The following is a 16947-nucleotide window of genomic DNA, read 5'->3' on the forward strand; positions in this document are numbered from 1 at the left end:
AGGGTAACGAGCTTAACAGGAAAGTCATTCGAAAAATATTGGTTACTCTTTTAAGCATACTTCGAAGTTCTTGACGGTTTCTGTAAGTTGAATGCGTGACTGCGCCGCCTTGTAATACCGGTGAGGCCTTGGGTATCAAAGCTCCACCGAGCTTCCCTCGCCTCTATTCAACTTACGTTAACTCGGATTGATTCCAGAGGGGTTTGCTTAAATTGTAACGAATTCCCGTTCGAAGGATTAGAAGCTGGTCTAGAAACAATCTAAGTGGAGCCATCATGCTTTTTGTTTGCTAGAAATCAATAGGTTTGATTTGGTTGAGTCGGCCTTGATCTGTGTTTGCTTACCCTTCCAATTTAGAAAATTCTATTGTATGCCTGAACGTAAAAGAGACGCACTAGGTAGATTTGTTAAAGAGAAACCTAGTAGTTCGAAGCGTCTCGATTACCTTAATCTAGAAAGTCCGACTTTTGAAGAGTCTGTTTTTGAACGTCTTTGACTGAGGAGAGAATCCTGTTGCTCCGATAGCGCCAGAAATGGCAACTTTGAAAGCTTTGTTGAATCCAACTAGGACTACTCGTCCTTCGTGTATTAAGTTAGCTGAAACGGAGGCACCCTATGAACTGAAACCTGGGACCTTACAGATGCTCCCAATCTTTTAGGGAAAGAAAATGAAAACCCTTATTACCATGTTAGGGATTTTGAGGAAATTTGTAGTACTCTAAGAATTAGAGGCTTAGATGATGATGCTTTGAAACTTAGGTTATTCCCATTTTCCCTGAAAGATAAGGCCAAGTCGTGGCTGTATAGTTTGGACTCCGAGTCAATTGAGACATATGAACAACTTACATCTGCCTTTTTCAATAAGTTTTTCCCTAGGCACAAAACATCGTCTATTAGGACGCAAATATGCACATTTTCACAACAAGAGGGAGAATCTTTATATAGGTATTTGGAAAGGTTCAATGATTTATTATCCCAGTGTCCTCATCATGGTTTAGAAAAGGTTAGGCTAGTTCAGATCCTTTATGAGGGTTTAGATTATTCCACAACGACCATGGTTGAGTCTCTATGCACTGGTGGATTTGAAAACCAAACTGTTGATGCGGCGATGGAATTTTTTAATGAAATCGCCGAAAAAACCCAGCAATGGGAAAATAGTAGGGCACCCCAGAAAACAATTCTTTTAAGTAGAGGAAACGTTAATAGGGTAGAAGGAGGCTATGAATCAGATGCCAAAATTGCTGCTATAGCAAAAAGGTTAGAAGCCTTAGAAGTGGGCCAGACTAGTGGTAGAGTGGAGCCTTTTTGGGAAGGCCAGAATATTGAAGAGCAGCCAATGCTCTTTATAATAACACTAGATTTGATAACCGTCAAAAGATTGACCCATATTCAGAAACCTATAATCCTGGTTGGAGAAACCATCCGAACCTTTCGTGGTCTAAGGGCCAAAGTCAAGGTCAGTTTAGTAATTCTAATGCTCCCCCAGGTTTTGGCTATACTAAGAATCCTTCAGGACTAGCTCAGTTTCAGAATCAGTCAGATAAGAAAATCCTAAGTTTAGAGGAATCTCTCGCCTTGTTAACTCAGCAAACTGCAAAATTCAGTTATCCGTAGAACAGAGTCTACAAGCTAGTAACAGGATAGGACAAGAAAATAGTCAGGCTATTTCCGAGTTAAAAACCCAGGTTGGTCTGATAAGTGATTCTTTGAGAGAAAAAGGTAAGTTTCCTAGTCAAACACAACCCAACCCTAGAGGAGTTCATGAATTAGGTGCAAAACCATCGAATCAATTGAATGCTGTTAGAACCCTTAGAAGTGGTAGAGTTGTAGACAATAAGGTAACCATGCCCGATAGTGAACATACTGTAGTTCACCCCTCAGGATCTCACCTCTCAGGACCAGTAGCTGAAGAGACTGATAAAGTTTCTGATGATGTGAATTCGGTTCCTGAAAGGTCTGATTTTAGGCCTAGAGCCCCATTTCCTCAGCTATTAGTACCAACAAAGAAGGAATCGAACTTTAATGACATAGTGGAGGTTTTTAAGCAAGTTACCATAAACCTTCCCTTATTAGATGCAATTAGGCAAATTCCTGCTTATGCCAAGTTCCTTAAGGATATGTGTACGCGAAAGCGAAAACTTAGCGTCCATAAGAAAGCCTTTTTAGCTAGTCACGTAAGTTCAATCATTCAGAACACCACAACTCCAAAAGTACAAAGACCCAGGTTCTCCTACCATTGCTTGCACAATAGGTAACTTCCGGGTAGAAAAAGCTTTACTTGACTTAGGAGCCAGTGTGAACTTACTGCCATTCCATGTATACTTACAGCTAGGACTTGGTGAAATGAAACCTACTCAGATGACACTGCAGTTAGCTGATAGGTCTGTTAAAATCCCTCGAGGTGTTATCGAGGATGTTCTTATTGAGGTCGACAAGTTTATTTATCCAGTGGATTTCGTGGTCCTAGATACCCAACCTGTCCCTGACCCAGAGAACCAGATACCTGTGATTTTAGGTCGCCCATTTTTAGCTACGTCTAATGCGATCATTAACTGTCGAAATGGTGTGATGAGTTTATCTTTTGGTAATATGACTATGGAGATGAACATTTTTAATGTCAGTAAGCAACCTCATGAGCTAGATGACACATGTGTTGAGGAGGTGAACATGATAGAAGCCTTAGTTCAGGAGTCATTACCAAACATCTTGTCTGAAGACCCATTAGAAAGTTGTCTATCCCATTTTGGTTTAGATTTTGACGACGATAGCACTATTGAACAGGTGAATGCTCTATTAGATTCTACCCCTGTGTTAGACACTGATAGATGGAAAGCTAGGTTCGAACCGTTACCAGTTTCTGAGACTACCCTAATTCCTTCTTTAGAAGAGCCCCCAAAGTTGGACCTTAAACCACTACCCGATACTCTAAAGTATGTGTTTTTAGGCCCATCTGAGACTTTACCTGTGATTGTAGCTTCCATTTGGATAGTGATCAGGAAAGTAGGCTAGTAAATGTACTTCAAGACAATAAGGAAGCTTTAGGGTGGACTATAGCAGACATTAAGGGTATAAGTCCTTGTGTATGCATCAGATTCATTTAGAGGAAGACTCCAAACCTTCTAGGGAGATGCAACGTCGACTGAACCCTAACATGAAAGAGGTAGTTCGAAAAGAGGTGCTTAAGTTGTTAGATGCGGGTATTATTTACCCAATTTCAGACAGTAAGTGGGTCAGCCCTGTTCAGGTTGTCCCCAAGAAATCAGGTATCACTGTAGTCCAGAATGATAATAATGAATTAATCCCAACCCGAGTGACCACGGGATGGCGTGTGTGTATTGACTATAGGAAATTGAACAAGGTCACAAGGAAGGATCACTTTCCCCTTCCTTTTATCGACCAAATGCTAGAGCGATTAGCTGGACATAGTCACTATTGCTTCTTAGATGGCTACTCCGGTTATAATCAGATCGTTATTGCCCCAGAAGACCAAGAGAAAACCACTTTTACCTGTCCCTTTGGTACCTTTGCGTATAGACGCATGCCTTTCGGGCTATGTAATGCCCCTGCAACTTTTCAGCGTTGTATGATGAGCATATTTTCTGATATGGTAGAACAGTTTTTAGAGGTCTTTATGGATGATTTTTCAGTGTTTGGTTCATCTTTTGATGAATGCTTGCATCATTTGACATTAGTGTTGACTAGGTGTAAGGAAAAGAATTTAGTGCTTAATTGGGAAAAATGCCATTTCATGGTTAAATCAGGAATTGTGTTAGGGCACATCGTCTCTTCAAAGGGTATAGAGGTAGACAAAGCCAAAGTTGACCTTACTAAGACTTTACAGGTCCCAAAAACCGTAAAAGATAGGTCATTCCTAGGGCATGCAGGTTTTTACCGTCGATTCTTTAAGGATTTTATCTTGATTTCTAGACCTCTTTGCAATTTGCTTGCTATAGATTGTAAGTTTGTCTTTGATGATGCTTGTTTAGAGGCTTTAGACTTTACTCACTACTGCCCCGATAGTCCAGGCACCTAACTGGAACCTACCCTTTGAGATTATGTGTGATTCTTCAGATTATTCTATAGGCGTCGTTTTAGGACAACGAGAAAACAAATTACTTCATGTGATTTATTATGCTAGCAAAACTCTGAATGATGCCCAAATGAACTACACAACTACCAAGAAGGAACTTCTAGCCATCGTGTTTGCCTTGGATAATTTTAGGTCCTACCTATTAGGTTCTAAGATCATAATCTATACAAATCATGCTGCTTTGAAATACCTTTTATCTAAGAAGGATACCAAACCTAGATTGATTAGATGGATCCTATTGTTACATGAATTTTCCCCAGACATTAGAAAGGGTGTAGTAGCAGACCACTTGTCTAGGCTAGTTGTTAGTTCCCCTAGTGATTCCTTTCTTATAAGGGATAACTTTTCTAATGAACAATTGTTCTCTGTTTCCCAATCACCTTGGTATGCAAATATAGTGAATTATCTTGTTACTGGTCGAACCCCTCAACATTGGGGTAAGCAAGATCGTTTTAGGTTTTTAGCCGAGGTTAAGCATTTATTTTGGGATGATCCTTATCTGTTTAAGTATTGTCCGGACCAGATTATTAAGAGATGTGTATCTGAGAGTGACCAGTCTAGTATTATTTCCTTTTGTCATGAACATGCATGTGGGGGTCATTTTAGTGCTAAGAAGACTGCTGCTAAGATTTTGCAGTGTGGATTTTACTGGCCTTCGTTGTTTAAAGATTCCCATAGTCATTGTGTTTCTTGTGAGCGTTGCCAGAAGTTAGGAACCATTTCCCGTAGAAATATGATGCCTTTGAACCCTATTTTAGTGATTGAGGTCTTTGATGTGTGGGGCATTGATTTTATGGGTCCATTTCCTATTTCGTTTGGTTATCTTTACATACTTGTCGTTGTAGACTATGTGTCTAAGTGGGTTGAGGCGGTTCCGTGTAAAACGAATGACCACAGGGTCGTAGTCCAGTTTTTGAAAGAGAATATACTTACCCGTTTTGGTACGCCGCGAGCTATAATTAGTGATGGAGGTTCACACTTTTGTAATAGACCGTTTGCTCTTTTAATGAAACAATACGGTATTACCCATAAAGTATTAACCCTATATCACCCTCAGACTAGTGGTCAGGTAGAGGTTTCCAATAGGGAAATTAAACGTATTCTAGAGAAAACAGTTAATCCAAACAGGAAAGACTGGTCGTCGAGGCTTACTGATGCCTTATGGGATTACCGTACTGCGTTTAAGACACCCATTGGAATGCCACCTTATCGTTTACTGTTTGTCAAGGCATGTCACCTTCCTGTTGAGTTAGAGCATCGAGCCTATTGGGATATTAAGAACTTAAACTTTTCACTTGACAAGGCAGGAGCTCAAAGAAAGCTCCAGCTCAATGAGTTGGACGAGATTCGTAAAGATGCATACGATAGTGCTAAGAAGTATAAGAACAAAATGAAACTTGTGCATGATAGGAATATTTTACGAAAGTCATTTTCTCCAGGTCAAAAAGTTCTTCTGTATGATACTCGTTTGCATCTATTCCCCGGGAAGTTGCGCTCTCGGTGGACCGGTCCTTTTGTGGCCCGCACTGTTTTTCCTCATGGCGCTGTTGAGATTGAGACACCAGATGGTAGTAGTTCTTCGAAGGTTAACGGTCAGCGATTGAAGCCCTTTTTAGAGCCTTTTCCTACAGGTGATGTTGAGGAGGTCCCTATGGAGGACCATGTTTACCTTGATTGACCATCGAGGCGATTTTGTATGTTGTATAATATTTTTGTAGGTTTTTGGTTACACTTCACCCAGGTACTATCTTTCCGACTTATGTCTTTACTATTTCCTCATGTTACTTATATTTTTGGTACTGTTCTTTAATTAGAAACATTGAGGACAATGTTAGATTTAAGTTTGAGGATGGGGTAGAACTTTTTGTTACCTTTTCGTTGCAATAAATAAACTCCAAAGCCTAGAAATTTATCCCTATTAAGGATGGCACTAACCAATCTAAATGGATGGAAGCATTTTGGTTGTAGGAGTTGATGAACCAATATGACTAGATGGCAACATCTAAAGAGTCTATTCATAAAAGCACATAGCTCAGGTGTTAGAAATAACATGATAGTTTCACCATATCTCGTTGGGTCCTTTTCACTTATGTTTTTATTTTGTTTTGTTTTTAAACTATGTTTCTCTAAGTGATTAGGTGGGGCTCATGATGAGTGCCAAATATTGTATAATTTTATCCCTTTTTGTTGGCATTTAACTCATCTTTTGCGCAGTAATTCTACATTTTATCCCATATTCTGTATTTTCATTGTTTTCAAGAATAAATATTTTTCTTACTTAATTTTGCATATTTAGGTAATAAATAAAGTTTGGATGAATTGCGGAGCGAAAAGAGAAGAAAAGTAGTGAAAATCCAGGAGGAATTACGCAAGGAAGCCGTGAAGAATGATGTGCGGAAGACCAAAAAGGGTAGAAATGGGCTTGAAGAAGAGATTTGTTCTTAAAGAAGAAGTGGGCTCAAGATTTTCCAAGCCCAAACTCATTTCCCAAACCCATATTCTATACCCAAAAGCCTAAAACCCAAATCCATACCCGCTTGCGTCTTCAGCCGTCAGATTGATCTCAGAGTCATCCTACGGTCGCCCCCTTGTTGTGCATCAAAGTTTGATACATCCGCTTTTCACTACAGTTCCTAACTCCATCAAGTGCCGTTAGTTTTGTTGTATCACTTCATCCGACGGTCGCTCCTCGCTTACCTCCGCATCGCCGTCAGATCTACCTACCATCTTCACATCCTACGGCCCAGATCGCATAACATCTTCACTCGCTGCAACTGCCCAACACCCTAACATCCGAGCCATATACCCCTACCAAACACCCCCTTCTCCTTCTTCCATCGACCTCTCCCCCTCCATGCCTGTTGCAGACCACCACCATCTTCTCCACCTGCTCTGCCTTCGCAACCACCACCTCACCTGCCTCAACTACCCAAACCAACCACACCCATCCTTCTCCCATCAATCCCCTACCCCTCTACCTATCTAATTCACTAATTTCTCTTCTCATCTTTCTCTGAAAACCTAGAAGAAAAATTGATGAATTAGGTTGAGTTAGTAGAGTAATTGGAGCGTGAGAAAGCAGCAGTAGAGTCAGAAGAAGATTGGGTTAGCAAGCATGCGATCAATTCCAACGAATTAGGTGAGTTTCACCAAACCCTAGTTCTACTGTTTTGGGGGAAAATTGGGGGAAAACCCTAAATGTGTAATTGGGTATAAATTGATGTCTCTAGTGATGTTAAGGGAGATCTCTGGACTAGCCAGAAAAACATTTTGTTCTGTTTGATTGCAATCTAAAATTTCAGTTCTTCTTATGCAGTTGAATGTTATGTGTGTGTTGTTTAAATTATCCTGTATGATATTGATTGTTGTTCACATGTTTAGCATGAGCTAAACTGCTTTAAGCTGAGGCTCAGTTGAAGCCTTATGCACTGTCAATTTACATGTTGCTAGATAGTTAACTCCTTGCCCTGTTTTGCTTGAGCAATGGGAAGAGACTAATGCTCTTAGTGCCTGTGATTGATTGTTCTGTCAAAAGACAGTCAATGCTAGGGGCAAACTAGTGAGCAATTTAGTTTTCCTCCCATTCTAGATGTATGCATAGGATTTTTAACTCAACCTAGGATCACATTGTTTGGCTAGGACACAAAGGTGGACTCTAAGCCTTAGCTTAGCCACAATCCATATTTCAGTCACTCAATTTCAGTTCTGTTGTGCTTTCAGTTCAGTTTATTTCCTTGCCTGTTTTTCTTGCATTTTGAAGATGTGTGCACTGAAGTCAGTGCACAAACTCACTCCTGCCCTTGGCTTACAGCCTTGGTTCCCTGCCATTATTATTTTATATCATCTGCCATTTAATCCTTGCTGTGCTGCCATCTTGTGTTAACTGTTTTAGTTCTTTGTATCTGCCTTCATCCATCACTGCTCACTGCCATAGTGCTTTGCACCCATTGATAGCTTAGGAAAACTCTTGTATGCTCCCGCTCCATGTGGACTAACCCCTACTCATCCCTATACTATAAAGCTTGGCCTTGTATACTTGCAAGAGTTTTTGTGTGTTTTCCATTACACACCAAGTTTTTGGCGCCGCTGCCGGGGAGCTGGCTGCCATATTTTTGAAGTTTTCATTGCTATTCTGTGGCCTTGCTGTGCTTGAAGCTGTCTCATGAGATCATTGCACTCTTGTTCACTTGCAGGTGCCACTAAGTTGCTGCTGAGTTGCTGCTGTTGCTGCTGCTGCTGCCAAGCCAAAGCCTGCTGCTGCCAAGCCAAAGCCTGCTGCTGCTGCTGCTTCTTCCAAGCCAAAGCAACTGGGCTGCTACCTGCTGCTGCTGGGATCTGCCTTCTACTGGTGGGCTTGTACTTCTCTGAACTGGGCTTCACCAACTTCAACTGAACTGGGCTTGCCAAGTGCTGCTGGGCTCTGCCTTCTTTTGTTGCTGGGCTCGTGGTCTTCTGTGAGCTGGGCTTCGTTGCTGTTGCTTCTGCTGGGCTGCTAAACCCAACTGCTGTTGCTGGGCTTGAGCGTGAGCTGCTTAGGACGATCCTAAAGCCCAACTGGGCTGTGCAACTAAAGGGAACAAAAGCCTAACTGGGCTTCCCTCCTTAACCAAGTAAGCCTAAACCATGAGTAACCCACTTGGGCCCCATTAAATATTCAATTTGGGTATGTAATAATTAATTTATTTTTAATTTGGGCTTGTAATAATTATTTTAATTTTTATTTTCTTTTTCTTTTATTTTCTTTTATTTTTCTTTTATGGGCTTGTAATTATTATTATTGTTTTTATTTTCTTTTATGAGTTGTGCTAATTTATGCTAGGTTTAGTTCAAAATTTTTTTCCAAAGCCCAACTTTAAACCAAAAACCAAAATCCCTTGTTAGTCCAACACCCATTCAAAACCAAATCTTCATAACCCTTGTGGGCCAAATTGTTTTCGATTGCTCTGTCTGACCAACATGTTAGTTAAGGTACCTACTAGGACATGATTGTGACCTACAGAGACCAAACAAACAGACTTGTTAGAATTAACCCAGACGAACCTATCGAAATTCTAAGTTCTGAGGGAGACAGTCCAGATCAACCAGAAACAATGGGAGAACCCCGTACCCTCAAGGATTATATGTACCCAACTAGAGCCAGTCAACCTTCTTGTATTGTGCTACCTGAGGCTAATGGCCATTATGAGCTGAAATCAAGCACAATACAGATGCTTCCTATTTTTAGAGGTGTTGAGAATGAAAACCCGTACCACCACGTGAGAGAATTCGAGGAAATTTGTGGAACTCTGCGTTTCACTCAAATGTCCGACGAAACCCTAAAGTTAAGGCTTTTTCCTTTCTCCCTGAAAGATAAGGCAAAGGCCTGGCTTTATGCTTTACAACCTCAATCCATCATGACATGGGATGACCTCATAAAGGAATTTTTCAAAAAGTTTTTCCCGAATCACAAGACTGCGACAATTCGTCAAAGTCTGAATAACTTTGTGCAATTAGAAGGTGAGACCTTAGCTAGATACTTGGAGAGATTCAATGAATTATTGCTCCAATGTCCCCATCATGGTTTTGAAAAATGGAGACTTGTGCAAATTTTGTATGAAGGTCTAGATGTGTCCACCCGAACAACGGTTGAGTCGATGTGTAATGGTTTATTCGTAGACAAAACTGCTGATGCATCTTGGGACTTCTTGATTGAAGTAGCTGAAAAGACGCAACAGTGGGAATCCATCCGTGAACCCAGAAAGACTACATCCGAAGCGAAGGCTTTTAGGATTGAAGCAGATTTCGAGGGAAGAGCAAACATGGCATCAATAGTTAGGAGATTAGAAGAGTTAGAACTACATAAAAATTCAAAACCTTCCACCACTACTCTCCGAGAACATGTCGCTTCGTCTGTTTGTGCCGCTTGTAACGATCCCAACCATCAATTCCAAAATTGTCCCGATTTGCTTGCAGTCCAGGAATCTAGGCTTGAACAGGCACATGCCATGTTCCAAAAACAAGAACATAACCCCTATTCACAGACCTACAATCCAGGATGGAGAAACCACCCTAACTTTTCATGGTCAAAAGGACCCACTCAGGGAGGACCATCTCAACCCAATCAGAGCTATCAAAACAATCAGGGATATCAGAACAATCAAGGTTATCAACACCCGAGAAACCCTCAACAACAATCAAACTGTCAACAACAATCATATCCTCAACACAATACCGACAAGAGATTATCCACCCTAGAGGAAATGTTCCAGAGTTTGATGCAAAGTCAGAAAAATCTAGATCAAAAGATGGATCAAATTCCTCAAAGACTTGTGTACTCAAAAGCGCAAGCTCAATGTGCAAAAACGTGCTTTCTTAGCTGAGCAGGTGAGTTCCATCATTCTGAACAAAACTCCACCCAAGTTTAGGGATCCAGGATGTCCAACAATTTCTTGCACTATAGGAGAACACGCGGTCAATAAAGCGTTATTAGACCTAGGTGCAAGTGTTAACCTACTGCCATATTCTGTTTATGAGCAGTTAGGTCTTGGGGAGTTGAAACCAACATCTATCACTCTACAGCTGGCAGACCGATCTGTCAAGATTCCTCGTGGAGTGGTCGAAGACGTTTTGATCAAGGTTGACAAATTCTATTTTCCCGTAGACTTCATTGTCTTAGACACTCAACCTGTACAAAACCCAGACTGTCACATTCCTGTCATTTTAGGACGGCCTTTGTTGGCGACGTCCAATGCAATCATCAACTGTCGGAATGGAGTGTCAAAACTGTCTTTTGGTAACATGACGGTAGAATTGAATGTGTTCGATATTAGTCAACAACCTGTGAATCTTGATGATGATGATGTGCATGAAGTTAATATGATTGAAGGATTAATGCAAGATTCATTGACTAACATTCTATCCGTCGACCCCTTTCAAGCATGTATGGAGAACTTTAACCCAGATTCCTATGATGATGCATACTGTAGTGACGTCCTATCTCTGCTCGAATCTGTACCTCAAATGGACATCACTGAAAGGAAATATGAAGTGGAACCACCCTTACTATCTGATTCCAAGCTTATTCCATCCATTGTTGAGCCACCCAAGCTTGAATTGAAAACATTTCCTAGTACGTTGAAGTACGCATTCCTAGGTTCTTCTGATACTTTACCCGTCATTATTTCATCATGTTTAGACACGGAACAGGAAAGTAAGCTTTTAGAAGTACTTAAGGAACACAAAGAGGCCTTAGGATGGACCATCTCAGATCTCAAAGGAATTAGTCCCACCATTTGCATGCACCACATTAACCTTGAAGAGAATGCCAAACCATCGAGGGAAATGCAAAGGAGACTTAATCCTAACATGAGAGATGTAGTCAAAGGAGAGATCCTGAAACTACTTGATGCGGGTATCATATACCCAATACCTGATAGCAAATGGGTTAGTCCCATTCAAGTTGTGCCTAAGAAGTCAGGCATTACTGTAGTTCAGAACGACAAGAATGAATTAGTCCCTACTCGTACAACCACAGGATGGCGAGTATGTATCGACTACAGAAAGTTGAACACATAAGGAAGGATCACTTCCCGCTCCCTTTCATTGACCAAATGCTAGAACGTGTGTCTGGACACAGTCACTACTGTTTTCTAGATGGCTTTTCCGGTTATAACCAAATCCACATTGCTCCAGAAGATCAGGAAAAAACTACATTCACGTGTCCATTTGGGACGTTTGCTTATAGACGTATGCCCTTCGGGTTGTGTAATGCACCTGCTACTTTTCAGCGTTGCATGATGAGCATTTTTTCTGACATGATAGATAGTTTTCTCGAGATCTTTATGGATGATTTCTCTGTTTTTGGTTCCTCGTTTGACCAATGTTTGAAGCATCTTGCCCTCGTGATATCCAGATGTAAAGAAAAGAACCTTGTTCTAAATTGGGGAAAATGCCATTTTATGGTGAATTCAGGAATAGTTCTAGGACACATCATCTCAAAAAAAGGAATTGAAGTGGATAAAGCTAAAGTTGACCTCATTCAACATCTACCACAACCTCGCTCTGTGAAGGAGATCAGATCATTTCTAGGTCATGCTGGTTTTTACCGGCGATTCATCAAAGATTTCAGCAAAATCTCCAGACCTCTGTGCAGTCTTCTCTCCAAAGATGTTGCCTTCAATTTCGATGCTGCTTGTGTGAAGGCATGGGAGGAATTAAAAACCCTTCTCACCACCGCTCCTATAGTCCGACCACCCGATTGGAAGCTTCCGTTCGAACTTATGTGTGATGCCTCTGATTATGCTGTTGGTGTTGTTTTAGGACAGCGAGTTGATAGACTACCATATGTGATATACTATGCTAGCAAAACCCTTAATGATGCCCAACTCAATTATTCAACTACCGAGAAGGAATTTCTTGCCGTCGTTTTCGCATTAGACAAGTTTAGATCTTATCTGATAGGGTCTAAGATCATCATATACACAGACCATGCGGCTTTGAAGTATCTTCTTTCCAAGAAGGATGCTAAAGCTCTCCTTATTCGATGGATACTCTTATTACAGGAATTCGATCTCGAAATCCGTGATAAGAAAGGTTGTGAGAATGTGGTTGCTGATCATTTGTCTAGATTAACTTTAGAGTCTATTGATGAATTTGAGCTGATTAGAGAATCATTCCCAGATGAACAGCTGATGTCTATCTCAGACCTTCCTTGGTTTGCTGATATTGTTAACTACCTCGCTACAGGTAGGATGCCCTCACGTTGGTCGAGACAAGACCGCTCTAAATTCCTGGCTGAAGTTAAACATTTCCTTTGGGATGACCCATATTTGTTTAAGTACTGCCCGGACCAAATCATTAGGAGATGTGTCCCCAACACTGAACAGAAAGATGTGATATCTTTCTGTCATGACCAAGCATGTGGAGGCCATTTCAGTGCCAAGAAAACCGCTGCAAAGATCTTGCAGTGTGGATTCTATTGGCCATCATTGTTCAAGGATTGCCATGATTACTGTGTTGCATGTGAACGTTGTCAGAAACTAGGAAGCATTTCAAGGAGAAACATGATGCCATTGAACCCCATTTTGATTGTGGAGATTTTTGATGTTGGGGGATGAATGGCACTGAAAATGGGGTTCAATGGCATCATGTTTCTCCTCGAAATGCTTCCTAGCTTTTGACAGCGTTCACAAGCAACACAATAATCATGGCAATCCTTGAACAATGATGGCCAATAGAATCCACACTGCAAGATCTTTGCAGCGGTTTTCTTGGCACTGAAATGGCCTCCACATGCTTGGTCATGACAGAAAGATATCACATCTTTCTGTTCGGTGTTGGGGACACATTTCCTAATGATTTGGTCTGGGCAGTACTTAAACAAATATGGGTCATCCCAAAGGAAATGTTTAACTTCAGCTAGGAATTTAGAGCGGTCTTGTCTCGACCAACGTGAGGGCATCCTACCTGTAGCGAGGTAGTTAACAATATCAGCAAACCAAGGAAGGTCTGAGATAGACATCAGCTGTTCATCTGGGAATGATTCTCTAATCAGCTCAAATTCATCAATAGACTCTAAAGTTAATCTAGACAAATGATCAGCAACCACATTCTCACAACCTTTCTTATCACGGATTTCGAGATCGAATTCCTGTAATAAGAGTATCCATCGAATAAGGCGAGCTTTAGCATCCTTCTTGGAAAGAAGATACTTCAAAGCCGCATGGTCTGTGTATATGATGATCTTAGACCCTATCAGATAAGATCTAAACTTGTCTAATGCGAAAACGACGGCAAGAAATTCCTTCTCGGTAGTTGAATAATTGAGTTGGGCATCATTAAGGGTTTTGCTAGCATAGTATATCACATATGGTAGTGTATCAACTCGCTGTCCTAAAACAGCACCAACAGCATAATCAGAGGCATCACACATAAGTTCAAACGGTAGTTCCCAATCTGGTGGTCGGACTATAGGAGCGGTGGTGAGAAGGGTTTTTAATTCCTCCCATGACTTTACACAAGCAGCATCGAAATTGAAGGCAACATCTTTGGAGAGAAGATTGCACAGAGGTCTGGAGATTTTGCTGAAATCTTTGATGAATCGCCGGTAAAAACCAGCATGACCTAGAAATGATATGATCTCCTTCACAGAGCGAGGTTGTGGTAGATGTTGAATGAGGTCAACTTTAGCTTTATCCACTTCAATTCCTTTTTCTGAGATGATGTGTCCTAGAACTATTCCTGAATTCACCATAAAATGGCATTTTTCCCAATTTAGAAAAAGGTTCTTTTCTTTACATCTGGATATTATGAGGGCAAGATGCTTCAAACATTCGTCAAACGAGGAACCAAAAACAGAGAAATCATCCATAAAGATCTCGAGAAAACTATCTATCATGTCAGAAAAAATGCTCATCATGCAACGCTGAAAAGTAGCAGGTGCATTACACAACCCGAAGGGCATACGTCTATAAGCAAACGTCCCAAATGGACACGTGAATGTAGTTTTTTCCTGATCTTCCGGAGCAATGTGAATTTGGTTATAACCGGAAAAGCCATCTAAAAAACAGTAGTGACTGTGTCCAGACACACGTTCTAGCATTTGGTCAATGAAAGGGAGCGGGAAGTGATCCTTCCTTATGTGTTCAACTTTCTGTAGTCGATACATACTCGCCATCCTGTGGTTGTACGAGTAGGGACTAATTCATTCTTGTCGTTCTGAACTACAGTAATGCCTGACTTCTTAGGCACAACTTGAATGGGACTAACCCATTTGCTATCAGGTATTGGGTATATGATACCCGCATCAAGTAGTTTCAGGATCTCTCCTTTGACTACATCTCTCATATTAGGATTAAGTCTCCTTTGCATTTCCCTCGATGGTTTGGCATTCTCTTCAAGGTTAATGTGGTGCATGCAAATGGTGGGACTAATTCCTTTGAGATCTGAGATGGTCCATCCTAAGGCCTCTTTGTGTTCCTTAAGTACTTCTAAAAGCTTACTTTCCTGTTCCGTGTCTAAACATGATGAAATAATGACGGGTAAAGTATCAGAAGAACCTAGGAATGCGTACTTCAACGTACTAGGCAATGTTTTCAATTCAAGCTTGGGTGGCTCAACAATGGATGGAATAAGCTTGGAATCAGAGAGTAAGGGTGGTTCCACTTCATATTTCCTTTCAGTGATGTCCATTTGAGGTACAGATTCGAGCAGAGATAGGACGTCACTACAGTATGCATCATCATAGGAATCTGGGTTAAAGTTCTCCATACATGCTTGAAAGGGGTCGACGGATAGAATGTTAGTCAATGAATCTTGCATTAATCCTTCAATCATATTAACTTCATGCACATCATCATCATCAAGATTCACAGGTTGTTGACTAATATCGAACACATTCAATTCTACCGTCATGTTACCAAAAGACAGTTTTAACACTCCATTCCGACAGTTGATGATTGCATTGGACGTCGCCAACAAAGGCCGTCCTAAAATGACAGGAATGTGACAGTCTGGGTTTTGTACAGGTTGAGTGTCTAAGACAATGAAGTCTACGGGAAAATAGAATTTGTCAACCTTGATCAAAACGTCTTCGACCACTCCACGAGGAATCTTGACAGATCGGTCTGCCAGCTGTAGAGTGATAGATGTTGGTTTCAACTCCCCAAGACCTAACTGCTCATAAACAGAATATGGCAGTAGGTTAACACTTGCACCTAGGTCTAATAACGCTTTATTGACCGCGTGTTCTCCTATAGTGCAAGAAATTGTTGGACATCCTGGATCCCTAAACTTGGGTGGAGTTTTGTTCAGAATGATGGAACTCACCTGCTCAGCTAAGAAAGCACGTTTTTGCACATTGAGCTTGCGCTTTTGAGTACACAAGTCTTTGAGGAATTTGGCATAAGCAGGGATTTGCTTGATTGCTTCAAGAAAAGGAATGTTGATGTTGACTCTCTTGAACAGATCTAACATCTCATTGTAATGGGTACTTTTCTGTTGATAGATCAATCTTTGAGGAAATGGGGCAACAGGATAATGAGTTGGCAAAGGGACATTCACAGCAGTAGAATTGTCAGATTTTCCAACTTGCTCAGGTTCTTTGGTTTTCTGGGGTTGTGGAGACAGCGTGGAATTTGTATCAGATTCATTAGGTTCGCCCACGTTGTTCTCGATGACTTTACCACTTCGGAGGGTGGTAATGGCATGGACTTGATCGGGTGAGGTTTCAGTGCAGGATGTTGTGCCTGTTTGAAATATCCTCTTTGGATTTTGTTGGGGTTGGCTCGGAAGTTTACCCTTTTCTCTCTCACACATTTGATCTAGATTTTTCTGAATTTGCATCAAACTCTGGAACATTTCCTCTAGGGTGGATAATCTCTTGTCGGTATTGTGTTGAGGATATGATTGTTGTTGAGAGTTTGATTGTTGTTGAGGGTTTCTCGGGTGTTGATAACCTTGATTGTTCTGATATCCCTGATTGTTTTGATAGCTCTGATTGGGTTGAGATGGTCCTCCCTGAGTGGGTCCTTTTAACCATGAAAAGTTAGGGTGGTTTCTCCATCCTGGATTGTAGGTCTGTGAATAAGGGTTATGCTCTGGTTTTTGAAACATGGCATGTGCCTGTTCAAGCCTAGATTCCTGGACTGCAAGCAAATCGGGACAATTTTGGAATTGATGGTTGGGGTCGTTACAAGCAGCACAAACAGACGAAGCGACATGTTCTCGGAGAGTAGTGGTGGAAGGTTTTGAATTTTTATGTAGTTCTAACTCTTCTAATCTCCTAACTATTGATGCCATGTTTGCTCTTCCCTCGAAATCCGCTTCAATCCTAAAAGCCTTTGCTTCGGATGTAGTCTTTCTGGTTTCACGGATGGATT

At 41.1% G+C, this 16947-nt stretch overlaps 1 pseudogene; it reads right to left on the minus strand.

Annotated features, from left to right (window-relative positions):
• Positions 1 to 896: 896 nt before the first annotated feature.
• LOC113354700 lies at positions 897 to 996 on the minus strand (annotated as a pseudogene).
• Positions 997 to 16947: the final 15951 nt, after the last annotated feature.

Source organism: Papaver somniferum, chromosome 2 (genome assembly GCF_003573695.1).
Source record: "Papaver somniferum cultivar HN1 chromosome 2, ASM357369v1, whole genome shotgun sequence".
In the NCBI taxonomy this organism is placed as follows: domain Eukaryota; kingdom Viridiplantae; phylum Streptophyta; class Magnoliopsida; order Ranunculales; family Papaveraceae; genus Papaver; species Papaver somniferum.